Source organism: Cydia strobilella, chromosome 11 (genome assembly GCF_947568885.1).
Source record: "Cydia strobilella chromosome 11, ilCydStro3.1, whole genome shotgun sequence".
NCBI lineage: Eukaryota > Metazoa > Arthropoda > Insecta > Lepidoptera > Tortricidae > Cydia > Cydia strobilella.
In genome coordinates, this window is record NC_086051.1 from 8,585,157 (window position 1) to 8,605,582 (window position 20,426).

Genomic DNA, 20,426 nt, shown 5'->3' on the forward strand with positions numbered 1-20,426 from the left:
ACGCACGCAGAGGCAGCACCCGCCAGGGTGTAAGAACTATGGAATCTAAATTGAACTAGGTTATTGGGTGAAAGCCATGGACTAAGTACTGAGCTATGGGATAAAAAACAGGACGCCTACCTAATAAAACGGTATGCAATTTTATTTCCGGCAAACTGTGACGCCCTCACAAGGTTGGCCCCCACGAAAAGCGACATCTAGGATGACTCAAGGGCAACACAGGTGTTATCGGCTCAGGGGTGTCGAGAGGTGTGCGCCGCTTTCTACCCAGTGTGCCAACTCGCGTCTTATGCATATTTTAAACTTCCACGCCACCCCTGGAACTGGCTGGCCGGTTAAGGCAAGCCCGAGGCAGAAAATCCTGTACCACCCACCCTCCTTGCGGGTAACAGAACTCCCCAGAAGCACTCGGGGTACGTGGGGTCGCTACTCTCCAACAGCTCTCCACAAGCTGACCTGCGTTATTGTTACTATTATTACCTATTTATTTTTATCTTTTATGGCTCAGTGATCCTCGTTTCTAGTCTTTCCTAAGGCCGCTTGTACCTACGTAACCTACGTCCACTATTGTCGACACCGGACGATTGTCCGCGCAGCGTACTACGACTACTACGTAGGCGAACAACACGCGAACGCGAAGCGGCGCGGGGTGAATCAATCCTTTCCCGGGAATCCTCACTGAATAAAATATTGGAAATGAAATTAAACCGTAAGGGGAAGTAAGTCCAAACACGTAAGTCGCTATTATCAGCGCAACCGTACGAGTACAATTTTTTTAATAACAGTAAGTACCATAAAGAACCTACATTTGTACCGTATATACCATGTCTATGCTCGAGGTCGAGTGCATAGAGGCTATATTTGGGAAATGGAAATAGGTTTGACAGCTGTCTTTGGAATGCCATTACATGCCGAGAGATGGCGTATGCAACCCTGTTCGGTTCATACTTTCGTGGCTGCTCTGTTTCGGTCTGTCAAAAGTCTGGATAATGAATGTCTGATTGATAAAATGATAACAATTTTATTGTTTTTAGGGATATTTGTTAAAGAACTACTGTGAATTAGTGTGGTGAATTGTGAACTTTGACTACGACCAAGTGCTCTTATTTTAACACTGTTGAATTAAAATATACTTAAAGCAATTCTTTCGTGTTAGTGAAAATTTTATTTTGATAACCCCCGATGTAATTGCGAGGTTATATATAATGGCTGAAATTAAGCTGGTATGTTATAGTATTAAGTAATAGGTATAACACGGTTCAATTACCTTTTTCCAATCCAATTTTGGCAAAATGATAATGCCACATAACCAAACTTTCCTTCGTAACCCAGTAGCGAGACTAGACGGCCTTGGTTCTAATCTTGTGAAGTCCAATGTTGTAAAAATATAAATAATTTATTTTTGTCAGGATGTCTGTAAGAACGTATTACCTATTTGAAATATCTTTTGTTGTGGTGCATTCTAGCAAAGCTTGTTACTGATCTCATTTTGCTGACCCATATAGACGTTTACCAGTAATTCAGTCTAGATAGGTACACCTACCTAGCGATATTAATAAATATGGGACCAGGACCAATGACGGGCGACGTGATATCACTAAATTGTCGGGGACAGAGGTACAAGATTTTCATATATTTATTCAAATTTCAGTCAATAGATGGCACTAGTGAAGTGCGATTAGTGGTGCGCCCTAAAATTGAAATTAATAAAGTTTCATCAATTTCATCATCACAGATGGTCCTGTGTTTTATCACAACAAATACTGCAGCGAGACTTAAGCAATGTTTAAGTTTCAAAAAGTATGATAACAAACACTGGTTACTTTTGTTGTTCAAAAAAATCCTGTGGCCCCAGAGAATAAGGGTACAAGGTATAACTCCGTAATAGATGGATACAGTGTAAGGAAAAAACGTGCCCCGAAAAAAATCACGAAAATTTTATTCTCGATCAGATGGCGCCACTACCTTTGGCCTACTCTCGTATAGAGGGCGTTGCCGGTTTTGTTTGTTATTTAACAATTTTAACGCATATCAGTGAAAGAACATGGGTCAAAATCATAAAAATAAATAATGCAAATAAAAAAACATATCCATATTTAAATACATTTTATCGTATTTTTATAAATCTTAATTTTTAGTTTTAAAGTGTGTCGATAGATGGCAGTGAATTTACTGTGGTTACAAAATTTACTATGACAGTACCGCTCTATAATATTATATCCTCTTTGGTACAAGTCTCGGGCAGCGCGTAAAAGGGTGTAAGTTACACGTTACACTTATGCCCTTATACACCTAAGATGCGCGAGACTTTTTAGGGTTCCGTACCCAAAGGGTAAAAACGGGACCCTATTACTAAGACTCCGCTGTCTGTCTGTCCGTCTGTCACCAGGCTGTATCTCATGAACCGTGATAGCTAGACAGTTGAAATTTTCACAGATGATGTATTTTTGTTGCCGCTATAACAACCAATACTAAAAACAGAATAAAATAAATAATAGTGGGGCTCACATACAGCAAAACGTGATTTTTTTGCCGTTTTTTGCGTAATGGTATGGAACCATTCGTGCGCGAGTCCGACTCGCACTTGACCGGTTTTTTCACTAGGGCCACAGAATTTACCCCGCGAATAACGAAGCTGGCGGTCTCTGGTTTGAACCAGACATAGACATGGGTGATTGGGTAACCCACCTAATCGAACACATTGCGTTTTTCAATGCTTAGATAGGTTTAAACAGTCCGTAAGAATACATTACAGCCCTAGGTCAAAATTTAGGATTTACGGACCGCATCGTCTACGTGTAATAATAACACCTTGCCGTTTCATTTCACCGTACCATTTAAAAAGTAAATGATTAAAGAAAACAAATGTCATATTTCTTATATTAGGTCTCGAGATATTTAACGATATATTTTATCATTTGTGAGTTTTCAACGCATATTACAAAAAATGAGCACCGTGCACTGTGCTGTAATGAAGTTCATCACGAAAAATAACAAATCACCGCAAAGTATTTTTGAGGAAACGGCTATTATTTACGCTGCATCTGCACCTTCTTATGCCACTGTTAAAAAGTGGAGTCGACTTTTAAACTGCGACGGGAGTCGATCGAAGACGAAAATGACCCTCGCTCAGGGCTACCAATACCGTCTGTGACTGAAGAAAACATTGAAAAACTCAAGAAATTAGTATTAGAGGATCGGAGAATTAAGTTTTGGCAAATAGTTCAACTATTCGTTTTTTTACCTTAGTTTTTTTTAAATTATAAACTGGTAGTAGGTAGGTAAGGAAAGGGAGAAATTTTGGATCAACATTTGCACAATGACGAAAGTTAGTGCTTGTTGGGTGCCGAAAATGCTGACAGCTTTCAATAAAGAACGTCGTGTCCAAACTTGTAAGGCATTTTTAGAATTGTGCGAGTATGGTTTAGATCAAGTTTGTTCCCGTATTTGATGAAACGTGGATAAGACAGTATGATCCGGAGTTTAAATCTGAATCTATGCGTGGATAGAAAAGGGTAAAATACCACCGAAGAAATTTAAAGTGCCAAAAACGGCGTCTAAGCTAATGGCCACGGTGTTTTGTGACTGCGATGGCATTCTTTTAATAGATTATTTGGCAAAAGGCTCTACAATAAATGCAGTTTATTATGCCGAGCTATGAAAGGTGCGCCAAGCCGTAATCGAGAAACGAAGGGGCAAATTAAGCAAAGGCATTTTGTTTTTGCAAGACAACGCACCCGTTCACACCGCTCGTGTTGTCAAGCTTGCTCTGAAGGAAACCGGCTTCGAAGAAATTGACCACCCACCCTACAGTCCAGATCTGACCCCTAGCGATTATTTTCTATCCCGTAATTTGAAGAAAGACTTAAGAGGAAAACGATTTGGAAGTGATGAAGAAATGAAGGCGGCTGTACAGGAATATCTTAACAACCAATATAAAAATCATTTTCTGTGAGCGTCAGGATGGCGGGTGGACCTCTGCGATTTCAACGAAATATTTATAAACATATTGTACCTCAGTGTACCTTTAATAAAAACTAGTGTACTCTATAAAACGAGATATTTAACAAAAAAGGTCCACCCGCCATTCTGACGTCAGGATGGCGGGTGGACCTATGAAATCTTGTATTATACCACACTTAAAGTATGCAGCTATATTGTACCTTCAGTGTACCCGTGTAAACTTTCATTAGAAATCAGTATATCTATCCCTAAAACGAGCTAGGTACAAAACAAGGACCTTTTTTGTTAAATATCTCGTTTGATAGAGAGGTACACTGGTTTTTATTAAAGGTACACTGAGGTACACTGAAGGTACAATATGTTTATAAATATTTCGTTGAAATCGCAAAGGTCCATCCGCCATCCTGACGCTCACCATTTTCTGAACGGTCTAAAAGCAATGTATAAAAAAATTAATAAATGCATTGAATTAGAGAGAGATTATATTGAAAAATAAAAATAGTAAAAATTTTCTCAATCATTTTTTTCTATCTTAGGCTTAGAAATGTTCAGTCGCTCCTCGTTGTATCTTAAAGGTCGTGGTATGTGCAGTTTAATGTACCTATAATAGGGGCTGTGCGCGTTGGAGCGTCTGCCAATCTTGTGGCCTGAATCGGAAACAGAAACTATACATTGACACCACCCCAAAATGCTGCCCTCTACAGTTCACGTATATTTTTTGTGCATTGTAGGTTCTGCCATCTTGTGGGCTACATGGAAGCATAAAACTTGACATTTACACTTCGCGACAATAAACAGGGGGCTCCTGTGTTGCCCCCTATAGTTCATGCACGCTCCTTATCTGTCATAATAAGAGTACCTAATCATACTTGGAATGTGCTTTAAGAAATACATAAACCGGTGTACCTATTAATAGTTTCCTCTAGGTACTTATTACCTTTTCGTACCAATAAACCTGTGCCCTTTGCAAGGAAACGACCTTTCTTACTTAACCTTTGCTTGCTTAGGTCCACCCCACACTAGCGTCTTTTGAGCGTCGGTGTCCTGTCAGCGCTATGGTTAATGGCGTTGCTGCGCAGTTGCGCCAACGTTGCGTCGAGAAGCAGCCATAGAGTTGATTAGAAGCCGACGCTCGGGAGACGCTAGTGTGGGGTGGCCCTTAAGCTTACACTTTTAATTAGTCGATAACCCTCAAGTGCTTCTACATTATCTCTTGAGGGCTCTAAGATGAACTTAGCATTGTAGTTGAAAATTTTGTATTCATCATTGAAAAACACCAATCTAAGGAAAAAACATCATGTTTGTTCAAAGCTGGTCCAGAGCACAGGAAACTCCCACTTGTTATTTTGTTCAGTTATATTTAAATGAGTTTTCGGTTTCCTCAGGACGCCTTCAAACATTGGCAGATGGCCATTAAGGGCGGCGACTAGGCTGCTCGTGCACGTAACGAGGTCTTCATTGCAGAACAAGGTAAGAAGCCCAGACACATGTCTTTATAGACGTCGCATGTAACGCAATTTCGTCAAAGGCTAGTAAATATAGAAGGCTGACAACCTCCATGCAACGTTGCATGCGTCATCGCGGCGTCATGGCGCTAGTAACAATTTTTTTCATTTCAACTTTGTGTGTATAAAAACTGTCAGTTTACTGTTATTTATAACTTCGTAACGTAAAATTGGACTTGCCCGATCGCTGTTACAGGCACAAAAGTACAAAGAAAATATAATAAAAGTATTTTTTGCGTGGAACTTATTTCGAGTAGTATAGTAAAATGGGTGACTCGCATTTTTCGAGTCTTAAATTGGTGATTGGTCCACATGTTTTAAGCTCGTCACAGACGGAGCGATAACATATCGGCCGATATCGGCAGATACCGACAGATATCTGCGAGTATCGCTAAGCACCACACGCAACGATACCAAAATATATATCGCTCTCTGTCTAGCACCTACATTGTGAGAGAGACGAAATATACCAACCGATACATCGCAAGGCATCCTAAGGCATCTGCAGATGCCTTGCGATAAGATATCGACAGATACCAAAATATATATTACAGCTTCGTGTGTGGGCTCTGTCAAATAGTACTTAAAAGATATCGGCAGATGCCGTATCTGTCGGTATCTGCCGATATATTATCGCTCCGTCTGTGCTGGGCTTTAACCATAGCGAGGAGCTTTTAATAAGTTTTGATCATTTTCTTATCTGGTGTTACCTGTGCTAACAGGAGCGCCGTGAGTGACAGTGTCTCGTCCGCGAGATAGACCGTCTTTTTAACTATATTAATTAGAGAGAGGACAGTCTATCTCGCCTGTCACGTCGCTCCTGTGCTAAGCATACTGATACAAGCTTGTATCGCGTACGTTTTAACTATTAAGTTTCTATGACTATGCCCTATTATCGCATGTGCAGTACTTGCATGAAAAACATAGTTTAAATAAAAAATTTATTCAAAGAGAACAAGATAAACAATTGCACGACATTTCTAGTGCGATTACTGCATATGTTGTTATCACGGCAACTGTCAGTCTCCATTGAATATCTAACCAGGTAACATAACATTGCATTGTCATAATATTTATCAACGAAATTACGTAAATGAATTTCAGTTCAAACCGAAACTGGGAAGTACTCGTAGTTTTAATTTAATAATTAAAACATAATTTGCCACGACACACCGGGCGGGGCGGGGAGCATGCACCTTTGCCCCTTACCTTCACCTTTTATTATTACCTTTGCACCTTTTGCCCCGAAAACGTCCTATGTAATCACAATAATGTGTCAAATCAATCGTATTAGTTTTAGAATAATTATTTAATTATCTTATAACTATTATTAAATAACCATCTTCATCTGGCATCGTTGCAAATGTCCGCGTTTGTAACCTTGCCCATGTCATCCTCTCTCACAGTTTGTTTATTTGAAAAACTGTTTAACTGAAATAAATTCAAGATAACTTCTATAAGGTGAAATAAAGTTACAACAAAGTTGAAATTACCAGTTGACGTTGTAGCAATTGTTAACAGTTGTTTGGGGGTAACCTTCAGTGGCTACCTACATGATGGTGTTTACAAACACAGTAACAAGTAAATTGTGCAATTACTGTCGCGTCAGCGTCACGATGATAAATCTGATTACACCAAAACTGTTCACAGTAATTCACTTTGTATGGTTAAAATTAGTATAGGCACTGTTATTTACTGTATACTGGGCATAGAGTAACTTATACTAGAGCGGTACTGTCATAGTAAATTTTGTAACCCCAGTAAATTCACTGTCATCTGTCGACACACTTTAAAACTAAAAATTAAGATTTATAAAAATACGATTAAATGTATTTAAATATAGATAAATGTTTTTTTTTAAATGCATTAATAATTTTTATGATTTTGACCCATGTTCTTTCACTGATATGCGTTAAAATTGTTAAATAACAAACGAAACAGTCAACGCCATCTATACGACAGTGGGCCAAAACTAGTGGCGCCCTCTGAACGAGAATCAAATTTTCTTGATTTTCGAGGCACGTTTTTTCCTTAGACTGTAAACATCTATTACGGAGTTATATCTATCTTTGATACTGGGGTAAGTAAGTGCAAAAATGTATGGAGAGGTACGCACTTTTTTCTTAGGCGCTGCCGGTTCGCACGATTGTTCCATAGGTCAAAAAAGCTGATTTGGCCCGGTAGCCACGAGATCGAACCGTGCAAACCCCCAAAAAAAAGGGGGGGGGGGAAGGGTCGGATCCCCAGGTCCAATCTGTGCAAAATTTCTGTCTGCTCTTGGCAACTAGAGCAAGTTATATGTATGTCATTTTGGTATAATTTAGGGACGCGGGACGACGAATTAATTTTAGAAATACTCGTATTACCCTTTCAAACAAAACAAAAGATTTACGGACAAAAAATGACATTTAATTTTTTCTGACAATTTTGGCATTTACAGACACAGTGTGGCGATTTTCACTTTATAAATAATTGGACAATTTAGCCCATTTATTCATTATTCTGGAAAGTATCACATTAAAATAGGCATTCATGCATGCTTTTTTTGTCAAAAAAAAAATTGTAGCACGTGGCGGTGACAATTGCCATAGTAATGGAATTAATGGCCCAATACAAAGATGTTTTTTTAAATAGGTACTTTGAATTTGGCATTTTAAAGGCATGCACATAAAATGTGCTATTGCTTGCTCCATGCGTTTTTGCCCTTTTTTGCTACCAATTTATTGTTTTACTTTTTCTTTCATACAAAATTGAACACCCCCATTTCACCCCCTTAAGGGTTGATAAAAAAAAATCTTACGTTATAAACTTAAACCCATTATATTTAATTGATGTAAAAAAACAGATTTATACTACTGTTCTCACTACTCGTGATTCAATTATAGAATCTTTCGCTTTCTCGGGACTCAAAATAAACACTCGCAAGAAAAACCAACTTTCCTCTCTTGTTGCACAAATAACTATTAGTCTATATTTATTTTAATATGGAGATGCAAAGAGGTCAAATGTTACAGAATAATGTAAAAAGGTGGTGACCGAATGCGAAAAGATTCGATAACATAACTGGAATTGTCGATGAAACACAATGGTCAATCCCTCTTGAAGTTTGATTTCTGCTATGAGAATTGCACTCCTTGCTTATAAGATACATTGCCAAGAATTGCGCACTATAGAGTATTGTACGAGCATGTGTGACTTTTTTTGCATGTGAACGATTCCAGCAGTATATATTTGGCAAATATTAATCTAACATTTGACGACTGGTCTGGCCTAGTGGGTAAGGTAGTGACCCTGCCTGTGAAGCCGATGGTCCTGGGTTCGGATCCCGGTAAGGGCATTTTATCTGTGTGATGAGCACGGATATTTGTTCTGAGTCATGGGTGTTTTCTATGCATTTATGTATTTGTATATTATATATAACGTTGTCTGAGTACCCACAACACAAGCCTTCTCGAACTTACCGTGGGACTTAGTCAGTCTGTGTAAGAATGTCCTATTATATTTATTTATATTTACATAGCTATGGAAATTGGAAACCCTAACTATGACGTATGTAAAAAATAAAATTCGTGTCGGATTAGGAAAAACCGCTCTATTGATTAGCTTTTATCAACTAGTAATTACGTTACGACTATTTCAATATACTTTTGTTTATCATGGTTTGTGCTTGTGCTTGATAAGAGCAATGTATTCGTTGATATTCCTAGCTTCATATCATACCGGGCGCATCGAAAAATAATTGCATCCTTTGCCACTGATGGCGCTGTGTCCGCCTTTCAATACAATTTTACGTTCCTTTTGGGCAGTATGCATACTAAAATCGTACGCTGCCCAAAAACGTACTACATTCTTACATTTTGGTCAAATCGTAGGTACGTATTTTTTGTAAAAATTGTGTACCTATTGGTAATATGAGTTTCCAAAAATCGTATTAAAATCAGAACAGATAAACAGTAGACAAAATTTGTCAAAAAGACTGGTTCTCTAAAAATGTTTAGCAAAAGTTAATACAATACCTACCGATTATCCTCTTAAACGGATCATCAACATTTTTCCATGGTTAATATCGAACCTAAATTATTTTACTGTAGTAAAGAAGATATACATTGATTTTTATTTGGAAATATATATCATACTTTTTAAAATTTACAACACCCTACTTATCCAATATGCCTAAAAGTCGAGCTTTGCACGATATGGCTGGTGTTCGTTAGTCAGATCATGAAATGGCGGCGTCTCATGATCTGCCTAAAAATATCACACCTTGAGGTTCGCACGATATGGCTGGTGGTATCTAGGCATATCATGAAATGGCGGCGTTTTATGATCTGCCTAGGAATATCACACCCTAATTATTCGATATGCCTAAACGTCGCCAGGCAAATCATCAAACGTTGAGGTTTGAACGATATGGCTAGTAGTCGCTAGTCAGATCATGAAATGGCGTCGTTTCATGGTATGCCGAGGAATATCTCGATCTGGCTGATTTTACGATCTGCCGCCGACATACATATACTTATATCTAGGACCTAGATTCTAGGATCTAAGAAATCGTATTCATGCATGAAATAATAAAATACAGGAACAGAATTTCGCGAAAAACAATATTTCCAAAGCCTTTCCCCTTGTCACGTTTCGCTTTGCCGTACAAACAACAAAAACGAGGTAAAGGCAACAACGAAGTGAAACTTAGAGAGCTTGCGATGACGACCGCGCGCGGAATGCGAGCGCGTTGCGCAACGTGTTTTGACGGCGCGGCGCGGCGTGGCGTTGCTTCACTGCGTTATACAAACAACGCGCCTATTCCATCACCTCCGTTGCACTGCTGCACTACTTTAATGTTGTGAAATATGTTTTGGTTTTATTAATCAGGCCGCTCTCCTAGTTTCGTGAAACTTATTAATACTTATCTAGTAGTTAGTATTATTTCAAGGAAAGTAGTATGGATATCCACAAGGCTAATAGGCATCTGGCATATATAGATTACTAGCTGTGCCCGCGGCTTCGCCTGCGTGGAATTTGGTCTGTGTCAGTAAGCGGCTAATTCACCCCTAATTTATCTCTCTGTCCCCTGGAGACGGAACTTAAAGTAAAGTTGACAAATGGATACGCTAGAGGACTGTAGTCCAGATAAAATATTTTACAATAAGGTACCTACCACCAAAGAAAGATATAACTCCGTAATAGATGGATACAGTCTAAGGAAAAAACGTGCCTCGAAAATCACGAAAATTTGATTCTCGATCAGATGTCGCTACTACCTTTTGCCTACTCTCGTATAGAGGGCGTTAACGATTTCGTTTGTTGTTATTTAACAATTTTAACGCATATCAGTGAAAGAACATGGGTCAAAATAATAAAAATAATTAATGCAAATAAACAATACAAAAAACGATACAGTACCATTTTTGTATTTTTACGTCCATGACTGTACCTATCCAAATCGGGTACACTACATATTTCCGAAAAAAAATTATTCCGAATTTTAGAATGTCGAATTTTATCATTCTGAAAACCCAAAAAGCCGAATTTTGTAAATTCCGAACTACATAATTCCGACTATAACAATTCCGATGGTGGCAAACACCGAATTTAACATTTACGATTTTCAAAATCACGAATTCGGAATTGCCCTTATTCCGAATTAACGTGATTCCTATTTTAAATATCCCAACTTTTAAATTTCCACTTTTTTGGCAACAGTTCGTTTTCTTGGGGGTCGCAGTTCTAACCTTTTTTTTTTTTTTTTTTTTTTTTTTTTTTTTTTTTTTTTTTTTTTTTTTTTTTTTCGTTGGAAAAATGCTTTATGCATACCCACACCCTCGGGGGAGTAAGTGCGGGTTATGTGGGACTCGGCAAAAGGCGCCACTACCCACTAAAAAACCAACGGTATGCCTGCGCGCCGCCAATGGGGCGTGGCCACGGGTTCTCTTAAGTACGCAACCGTGACCACGCCGGCGCCGCCCGCCACTACCACATGCAGCGGGCCCTTCTCTGGGGGGGGGGCTAGGGAGTAACTTCTAGCCCTGCCTCCTCAGAAGGCGCGTGGGCACACCACGCGCGCCTTCTCTGCGAGGCCTATGTAATGGGCAGCCACGCCCCCGCGCCGCTGCCCAGACCTCGCTAGGTAGGGGGGAGGAGATGGGCATACGCCCTCCTCCGAGCCCCTGCGCGCTTGCGGCGGATCGGGTGCGAGGCTGGGTCGGCCTCCCGTTCCCTCTCCGCTGCCTCCTTCTGCGACATTACATCCTCGCAGAAGGAGAGGACCGCTTTCCACGACCTCTCGTCGGCGACCATAGCCTTAACTACGGCCGGCAAGGAGAGGTCGTCCCCCACCACTGCCATGAGGTCACGGCGCTGCCCCGCCCAGGCTGGGCATTCCTCCAGGGTATGCTGCGCCGTGTCCTCGCCGCAGCTGCACTGGTGACACTCGGCCGTCACCTCCCGTCTTGCGAACCGGTGCAGGTAGCTCCCGAAGCAGCCATGACCCGTGAGCACCTGCACCAACCGGAAGGTTAGCGAGCCCCGCTCTCTTTCCAGCCAGTCTTGTAGGACCGGCCGGACCGCCTCGACAGTCCTGTGTCCTCCCTCGCGCCCAGCTAGTTCTTCCTCCCATTGGAGGACGATGGACTGCCGGACGAGGAGCCTCTGCGCCTCTACTTCCCTGGGCGCAGGATGGTACTCCTGGAGCCGGAGGTCCCTGCGCCACTCGTACAGGGCCGCTTGGGCCTCCGCCTCCAGATCCCAAGGAGGCGTTCCCGCTAATAGGCACGCCGCATCATATGAGGTGGTGCGGTACCCGCGTACGACGCTGATGGCCATCGCCCTCTGAGCCTTCCTCAGCAGGGCGACATTTCGGGCCACCAGAGTCACCGCCCAGATCGGCGCCCCGTACAGGGCCATCGATCGCACCACCCCCATATACAGACGGCGGCTCGCAACCTCCGGCCCCCCGATGTTGGGCATCAGCCTCTTCAGTGCGGCCGATGCTGCCATTAGTCGGGGGGTCAGGCGGGCAAAGTGCTCGCGGAAGCTCCAGCGGGAGTCGAGGACAAGTCCAAGATATTTCATGTTGGACTCTACCTCGATTCGAGTGCCACCAACGACGATGCTGGATCCTGCAGGTGGGGCCTTCCGGGCAGCGTGGAAGCAGAGCGCCTCGGACTTGTGCAGCGCCACCTCCAGACCCAGCATCGTTATGCGTCTCACCACCTGTGCTACCGTCACGGTGGCGAGGCGTGCTGCTTCCCGGTACGAGGTCCCCCGGGAGGTGACTAGCGTGTCGTCTGCGTAGCAAGTCACACTTGACCCCGGGAGGAGCTCCCCCCGCAGCACCCAGTCGTATCCAATGTTCCACAGGAGCGGCCCTAAGACCGAGCCCTGTGGAACACCGCACGATGTCTCCCACCTTGTCAGCCCGCCGCCCCGGACCGGATACTCCACACACCGCTCCGAAAGGTAGGCCCCGACTATTTGACACAAATAGGGAGGCACTTTATGTTGTTTCAGCGCCTCCCTAATGCACGACCATGGCAGGGTGTTAAAGGCATTGGCGATATCCAAGGACACCGCCAGGAGAACCCCACCATGGTCAACCGCCTCATCCGAGAGGGCTTTAATGCGCGCGACCGCATCTACGGTCGACCTGCCCTCTCGGAATCCAAACTGGTGTTCGGACAGGTCAGGTCCTACTCCCCGGAGGTGCTTGATGATGCGACAGCAGATGATACGCTCGAAGAGCTTGTCGGCCTCGTCGAGCAACACGATCGGACGGTAGGCTGATGGAGAGTCCGCGGGACGCCCATCTTTTTTAAGGAGGACGAGCCGGCCGGTTTTCCAGATGGTCGGAAATCGGCCGGACTGTAGACAGGCATCCAGTAGCCCGCGGAATCTCTCCCCCAGGGCCCGCAGCGCCAGAGCGAGAACGCGTCCCGGGATCCCGTCTGGACCCGGTGCCGTGTTTTTAGCTTTTAGCCTCAGCACGGCTGCATCTAGCTCTGCCTCCGTTACCGGAGGCACCACGACTTCCGCAACCTCATACCCTACGAGCTGATGGGGAGGTGCCATTGCTGGGGGCTGGTGTTCCGGTCTGTTCGGGAACAGGTTGGAAACAACCAGCTCCAGCAGTCGAGGCTCGAGACTCTCCGTCAAGGGGGGGGCCCAGGGGCGTAATTTGCCCCTGACCGCCTTGTACGGCCTCCCCCATGGATCTCGGTTTAGCGTCTCGAGAAGCTCCGCTCTGGCGCTCGCCTTCGCCTCGCAGATGGATAGCTGCAGCGCCTTAACCGCCTCTCTATAGGCTCTGTACAGCCGCGTCTCCTCCACGACGTCTCGGGTCTGCCTTCGTCGGCGGCACCGTGTGTACTGGCGTCTCGCCCTGTTGGACCGGGATCGGAGTTCTTGGATTTCTCGAGACCACCAGTACACTTGGCGCTTCGGAGGCCGTGGCTTGGCTCGTGCCATACCTGCGTCACAAACTTGTGACATGGCTTCTCGAAACCAGGCTGCCTCTTCCTCGACCTCCACAGGCTCGGAAGATGTTGTCCAGGCCTGGACGAGGGACGCTATCTCCACCGCTTCACGATCTAGGCTGTTTAGGGCCCATCGAGGGGAAGGGTTCGCAGCACGGCCATTCGGACGACGATCCGTGTCTGTCGTGCCTCCGGAAGACGTGGAGACATCGAACCGGATGTACAAATGGTCTGATAATGTCTCCACCGTCTCTAGTACTCTCCAGTCACGGACACGGGTCGCGAGTGCCGGGGTCGCGAACGTAACGTCCACAATGGACTCTCCCTGCCAGCGCACGCAGGTGCTGGCCGACCCTTGGTTCAGAACCGACATGCCGGTCATCGTCGCCCACTCCTCAAGAAGGTCTCCACGAATATCTGTTGCGGGACAGCCCCAAGCCGTGGATTTGGCATTTAAGTCCCCCGCGACAACTACCTGGCGCGGTTGGGTCTGCCCAGCGAGAGCCGCTAGCTGGCCGAGGAAAGCTTCGAACTCAGAGACTCTTCTATTGGGGGAGAAGTATACCCCGATCAGGGTGATTTCGCCCCAGAGGACAGCCACATACCCTTGACCCCTCGCCAAGGTGGACGGGGGCGGTATGCCCTCTGCCTTTGTTATAATGGCCACTACGCCGTCTAGGTCCGCGGCCCAGTTATGGCTGGGAGGGACATAGTACGGCTCTGCGACCACGGCGACATCTATCGACCACTGCACCATGGACTGCAGGAGGAGATCTTGAGCCCCGGCGCAGTGGTTTATATTCGCCTGGAGGACCCGATTAAGTGACTTCGTCATTTTGTCGCATTAATCAGGCCCTCTTGTGCAGCCGGCGGCGCTGACGCTCCAGGGGCGCTTGGTTTGCTGGCCTCCTTCTGGGACGCGCGTTTCGGGGCTTTAGCCCCCGTCGTGCAGGTACCGCTGCCGGCACTGTGGTCGGCAGGTTTGCCCGCTGCAGCGCACAGAGTGCAGTGGGGCGCGGCGGTGCAATCTCTGGCCCGGTGACCGCATTGACCGCAGCGGTAACATTGGTCGCTGCGGTCGATTTCTGAGGTGTTCGTCGTCTGACCCACTTGTCGTCCCAAACGATTCCGGACGACGGGCAAGCCGTCTTTGGGTCACTTTTTTGGACGCGGCCCTCAGGTCTTCTTCGGTTTGCAGCTTAAGCTTCAGGAGTTCAGCCTTCGCCTTGGTCAGCCCTGCGTGGAGTGCCGTGGTTGGTCGGCGTCCTCTTCCTCGCTTGGAAGGTCCCGAGGCGGACTTTCCTTGCTCCGCGCGATCGGAAGCCTCTCTGCTCGGCGATGCTCCCGTTTCACTACCGCTGCTTCGCTGCCTCTTTCGTCCTTCGGACAATTGGGCAGTTAGCGAAGCGTCGGATTCGGCGGTTTCCGCGTCGGTTGGCACCGGAGAGAAAAATACTTCGTGCCCTGGGAGGTCACCCACGTCTATTCTCCTGGGGGAGAAGAACTCCTCCCTGCCAAGAGAGGGGACCCTTTCTGCAATGCGTTCTGTTCGCACTGCGGCTCTACGTCTCTCACTAAGCACCCTAGCTGGTTCGGGTGGAGAGCGTACAGAATCCACCGCCGCCCCCGGAAGCATGTCTTCAACATAGCGCACAAGGCGCCCTTGGGCATTCCGAAGTGACCGGAATCCATCTTTGGGGGGACTGGTGGGGGCTTCTGCCTCTACCGGACCACTATCTTCACCATCACCCCCTCCTTGCAGCCTCAAAACCAAATCACTCTGCAGATCGGTGTCCATGAAGTATTTGCCAGTGTCGTCGTTTCGGAATCTCGAGTGGTTTGCCCCCCGAGAATACGGAAGGCGGCATGTCGCCACAGCACGGGCTCTTGCCCGTCCTGTGGCGACATGGAGGATTGGAACCTCCTGGGGTAGTTCTCCATTTTCGTTTCCACTCATTTTGTTTGCTATTTTTAAAGAGGTATGCCCCTCCCTGACGCTTGTGACTGGACTCCCCCCAGCCACGCATCCCGTCGGCACGTCAGACACACCTTGGGATTGGGGTGATTTTTATAGTGGTTTTCTTCCACATGATTTCCCTCTCAGTGAGCGAAATCCCCGGCCCACTCAATGTGGGTTACGGGTCGCCCGACGATGGCCGAGGCCAACGACCGTCTGCCGACTGCAAGACGGATCTGCCGCGCTTAGTGGCCGAAGCCACTCCTACTCCTCCCCCCGCCAGGGGGAATTCCTAATGGGTCCCATCAGCGTCTCAACAGGGGCCTTGTGGCTCACACTGTGCTCTCTGCTACTCAGAGGGACACGCGGAGCCACCCGCCGTGTACCGGGGTCGTCTGTCCCTTCATCCCAGGCCTGTCCGATATGGGAAGCCCTATTCGCTATAGCCCCGGGAACACTAGCACCGCTACGCAGCCATTCCTCAGGGTATCAGTCAGGGAACCGCTCCGCGGGCGAAGATCCGGAATTTGTCCCCCCGCAGCCGCCATTGGAGGCCGAGAGCCCCCCAGACGCGCAACAGATGCGCGCGGAATCCGATGCGCGAGCCTCCCGATCCACTAACACCGCCGACCCGCCCGGAGACATGGATCTGCAATTGGGTTTCACAGAAGCCCAATGCACAATCCTTCCAGACAGCTAGGCAATGTCAGAAAAGCAGAAGGCTCCCCAATCCAGAAACCACACACATCCATGACGCGTCAGGGGCCCCTCCAGTCCCCTCCAGCGTCTACGGGGGGAGAGTCCCGGACGTTCGCGCGCAAATCAGTGACCCGATTGACACCACATACACTCTCATGGCTCCTCCTCTCTGCTCCTGCCTAAGCCACCTATGGCAGCTCTTGCCATAGGTGGCTTAGTAGAGCGCCAACTCCGTCCCAGTGGGACCTGGCGTCTCGCACTGTGCCCTCTGCTGGTTTCAGAGGGACACGCGGAGCCGCCCCCCGTGTGCTACTCTTAGTCTGGCCCCTCTCCTCAGGCCTGTCCGGCTTGGGAGACCCTATCCGGCATAGCCCTGAGGGTCATTGGAGCACGCAAGCCCCTTCACCACGGCAAGGTGACAGCATTCGAAGGGGTCGCAGTTCTAACCTAACCTAACCCACTTTTCTGGCAACAGTTCGTTTTCTTGGGGGTCGCAATTCTAACCTAACCTAACCCACTTCTGGCAATAGTTCGTTTTCTTGGGGGTCGCAGTTCTAACCTAATCTAACCCACTTCTAGCAACAGTTCGGGTTCGAAGGTTCGCAGTTCTGTCTAATTTATTTATGCCGAATTTTTATGCCAAAAAATTTTTATGCCGAATTTAACATGACGCGGCACGACAGGTACCCGTAATAATTACTAAAACGTGAGTCTTCATTTGAATATCACGGACTTCATTTTTCCAATCTTGTAAAAAACCGAATTTCTGAATACCGAATTATTTTATTTCCGATCGGACAATGATTTTTCGGAATTTAGGAATTCGGAAAAAAAATATTTTCGGAAAAGTGTAAAATCGGAACTTTAAGCTTTCTGTCAAGTGACAATCGGATTTAAAGTTTTCGGAAATAGCACATTCGTGATTTTATTCCATCGTGTTTTTAAAAATCGTAATTTCGATATTTCGGACTTATAAATAATCGGGATTATGAAAGTCGTGGTTATAAAAATCGGAAAAACGTATTTCGGAATATTTGAGTGTTCCCATCAAAATCATGTCATCCAAATCGGTCCTCCAGTCAAATCAGTCTAAGCATAACGCCGGCGGCGGGCAGTGTCTGCCCCTTTTTTTTGTTTTCGGAGTGAGAAATGCAACTGCGTAGCGTCTGCCCCTACGACTTGTTGATAGTCATAGCGAAGCAGACGCTCACGGGGACCTGTAGGCGCTTAAAGCGGAACGGGAAGTTGCTCGGAATGAGGGGGATACGAAGGATGAACACGGCTTCTCCGGCGCCACACTCCGTCAGGATCTGCGCCTACATATGTATTGCGTACGATGTATTTGGGATCACAATCGAGACTCGCGCTGGCTTGCCGTTTCAGCCGAAAGCGAAGCGACCTGCCTGGCTAGAGCGCCACTGAGTCTCTCACCGTTTCTTAAACTCCTGAGACCGTGCCCCTTGTGGCCGCAATGCATTGCGAGACTTTCACGAAAGTTTCGATTTTTTTCGGGAAGGCATGGTAACGCGTATAAGTCCCAAATCGTTTGACATTTACTGAAAAATGTTTTTTTTTTTAAGTACCCACCTTCGTGACCATTATTAAGAGGAAAGGGCACGGCCGCTTCACCATGCAAACGCAGTCTCCATTTTTTGGATAAAAACTACCCTATGTTCTTCCACGGGACTCAAAATATCTCTATACCAAATTTTATCTAAATCGGTTTAGCGGTTTAAGCGTAAAGAGAAATTAAAAAAAGTTTTTCATATTTTTTGTGTTTTTACTCGGGAATGGTGTCATTTTGATATCATAAATGAATTCGGCATACCCGATTTATACAAAAACGATACCTAACTTGGCCTAGTAGCTAAAATGATATAGTTATCAAGATAAAGTTTTTAACCCCTTTTTCCATGGGGGATATATTTTTAAAAACGCTGAAAAAAAAAAACTTGCTTTTTAATATAATTAACGTTTTGCAAAGTTTTAAGTTCTTGGCTTAAAATAAAATTTGCACCCCAAGACAAACTTTCATCCCCTTTTCAACCCCCTGAGGGGTTAAATTTCCAAAAACGTCAAAATTAGTTTTTTTGTAATCGTCTATCATACATTTCTAAGAAGTTTCAAAGCATTTGTAACGGATTCAAACTTTCAACCCCCTTTTAACCCTGTTTGGGGACGAATTCTTGATAACGCTAAAATTACTTTTCCTGTATTATAATAATATGCCCATTATACAGTTTCAAGTAACGCACTCAAAAAAAAATTGAACTCCATACAAACTTTCAACCTCTATTTCACCTCCTTAGGGGATGAATTTTCAAAAACGCTGAAATTAGTTTTCTTGTATTTCAATAATATATCTTCTTACGAAGTTTCAAATTGCTAGCTTAAAATAAATCTTGAACTCCATACAAACTTTCATCCCCTTTTTAACCCTCTTAGGGGTAAAATTTCTCAAATTTTTATAGCCTATAACCTGGCCGTGGATTCTTTCGACAGATTAGTAAAGTTTGCATCAAAATCCGTTCAGCCGTTTTCATTTGTAGCGCGGTCAAATAAACAGACAAACAGATAAACAGACAAACAGATAAACAGACAAAAATTCTAAAAACTGTTGGAATGTGTTCTGTTATCGATTCTAAGTATCCCCAGCCAATTTTTTTTCGAATATCTTCCATGTACAGACTTTCGACCCTCTTCCGCTTTATTATATGTATAGATAGACACAAATAAAAATACTATATGGCCTTATTTGGGAGTGGAACCATCGGGATGTTGAGAAGGCTGAAGCTTAGGGTACTTTCCTCATAGCTTTGACTAGTAAACAAGGTTGCAGTCTCGCCTAAACTCTTACGGGAATGGGGAAAAGGAAAGAAAAACTTTATCAGAATGTTTTTTTTTTCATAATGGGGTTAGTACTCCTGACATTAATTGCTTTGTTGTACATACAACGTACCTAACCAATTAAAATCGCAGCGTAATCGGTTCTGTTTGTTTACATTTAAACACGAATGAAACGCTTATTTTACTTGAACTTTCTTAACTATTTACGCTTTCAATTTTGAATAAATTTTTGGATATTAATAATTGGCTTGATCTCAGCGGTATGTTGGCCGCTGTGTTCTAATTATTATTAACAGTAGGTACGCTGACCTTTCATCTGAGACTTAATTTTAGTTGCGCAAGAGTGCGGTAGGTACACGGTCAATCGTCAACACACGACACGATCAAAGACAGCCGGCTCAATTATAAACAATTAGGAGGTAGCAATCTGCTTGTATAATTGCTTTCTGGTTAAATCATAATTATGAATGGGTACGAACTTACTTAAACCAGCATGTGCAATGTACAGAAATACCGAAATATGACAATACCACAAAAACGTTAATAAAATATCGATCCGATCGTCTTAAAGTCACAACTGGCGTCCCTCAAGGCAGTGTCCTTGGACCATTGCTCTTTCTAGTTTATATTAACGACTTGCCATCTCTTACCAATCACAAGATGACGCTTTTTGCTGACGACTGTTCTATAGTAGTACAAGAGAAAGATACTCAAAATTATGAAAATGAATTCACCAAGTCTTTAAGGATGTAAACCTGTGGCTAATAAATAATAATTTGAAAGTTAACCTCGTTAAGACAAAATTTATGGAATTTTATGCACCACAAGGGAAGCCAAGGAATGTAAATATAAACTATGATGGTCATGCGATTGAATGTGTGCCATCAATTCGTTTCTTGGGTGTTATTTTAGATTGCTATACTAACTGGAAAGATCATACAGAAATGCTAATTGATAAATTAAACAGGTTTATAGGTATTTGCC

General features: G+C 44.7%; 1 protein-coding gene across 1 annotated transcript in view; it reads left to right on the forward strand.

Annotated features, from left to right (window-relative positions):
- Window positions 1-993: 993 nt before the first annotated feature.
- The window catches only part of LOC134745128 (3-phosphoinositide-dependent protein kinase 1), a 151,803-nt gene continuing 132,370 nt past the window's right edge, over window positions 994-20,426 (forward strand). The window contains exons 1-2 of the mRNA XM_063679095.1: window positions 994-1,223; window positions 5,349-5,433. The gene's annotated coding sequence lies outside the window, so the exon portion shown is untranslated. The remainder of the gene's footprint in view (window positions 1,224-5,348; window positions 5,434-20,426) is intronic.